A 1,610-nucleotide genomic window follows, 5' to 3' on the forward strand; every position below is an offset into this window, starting at 1 on the left:
ATGCCGTTAAAAATTATGAAAAACGTCATAGTATAGCATGTCGTTAAAAATCATGAAAAAAGTCATAGTATAGTATGTCGTCCAAAATTATGAAAAAACGTCATAGTATAGCATGTCGTTAAAAATTATGAAAAACGTCATAGTATAGCATGTCGTTAAAAATTATGAAAAAACGTCATAGTATAGTATGTCGTCCAAAATTATGAAAAACGTCATAGTATAGCATGTCGTCATAAAAGATCAAAAAATGTGATAGTACAGGTGAAAATAAGTGAGACTCGCACGTTCTAACCTTCAATGCCAAGTCACTGTGTTGAAAATCAGCAGGATGAAGGCGCCCTCTTGTGTTGAGCCTCAGTTGTCACATTTCACTTGTTCACCTGCTGTGATGTTCACTGCAGGAAGACAAGTCCAGAGTTCACTCAGCCTTTGGCAGCTTCACACAACATCAGCAAAGAGACATTTCAACATGTGTAATATCACACTGTGTGCGTTTGTTGACAGGAGTCACACCCTGAAACACTGATGCTGCATTCAGGTCACATGGGAAAGATGGGAGAGAAGAGTTTCAGCTCTCAGCTTGGAAACAGTATTTGGGAATGTGAGATCTGAGGCCGTACGTTCAGATGTCTCTGACTGGTTGAACTGTGATCAAACAACATGGAAACACTTGTGAGCAAATGTCAAGAATCAGCTCCACAGTATCTGTTGTCTGATGTGTGTGTCAGGACTTTGAAGTGTGTGTAATAAATCCTCTTCACTGACTAAACAATGTGTGGGTTGTAAAAGGCCTCAGAAAACTGGTGTCATGTCTGTGTGACCACGCTGTTTGAGTGAGGAAAGTTAAAGGACAGAGAGCGACTGACAAACTCTTCTGCTGTAAACATCAACACTGGACTTTGTGGTGTTTGAGGAGGAAAAGTGCGTCAGTTGTGCTCTCAGATCAGTGTCACATTTTCTCCATCAGCTTTGTTTGAGACCCTGGAATGAAGACAGGAAGAAAAGACTTTGTTCATGTTTGTTTATTCATCATGTAAAGCTTCAGTTTGTTCACACATCCCATCAGTAAAGTCTGTTCAATGATTTCATGTTCACATTCACTTCATCCACACAAGAATCTCAGCTGTGTACAAGAAAAGAATCAATCATCTCCTTATTGATTCTGATCAGGATCATCAACAACTACAACCTCTGCTCTGCCAAACAAATCAATGTGAGCACACATTTCTTTGCACAGAGAACAAAGTGTGGAGGATAAAGGAGCTCTGCTGCTTTCTCTCTTCACACACAACAACATACAAACACATCAATACAAAGATTGATCAGACATTTAGAGCCCAGAGAAGTGCACATTATTTTCATGCAGAGAAACTTCAGCTCAACAAACATCATCATGAGCAGTGAGAGCCTCCATGGCTGAACACACACAGGAAGGAGCGCCACCTACACACACTCAAACATTTACACAACAACTCAGGAGAAGATGTCAAAGTCCCGCCCACAATGTTTGACTGACAGCTGATCTGTGTGCAGTGAAGAAACGCCACAACAATCAGCTGTCAGCAACAAACATGGAGACCAAACACAGAGTTTAACCCTTAAATGACTTC

The sequence above is a fragment of the Epinephelus moara genome, unplaced genomic scaffold (assembly GCF_006386435.1).
Source record: "Epinephelus moara isolate mb unplaced genomic scaffold, YSFRI_EMoa_1.0 scaffold3614, whole genome shotgun sequence".
NCBI lineage: Eukaryota > Metazoa > Chordata > Actinopteri > Perciformes > Serranidae > Epinephelus > Epinephelus moara.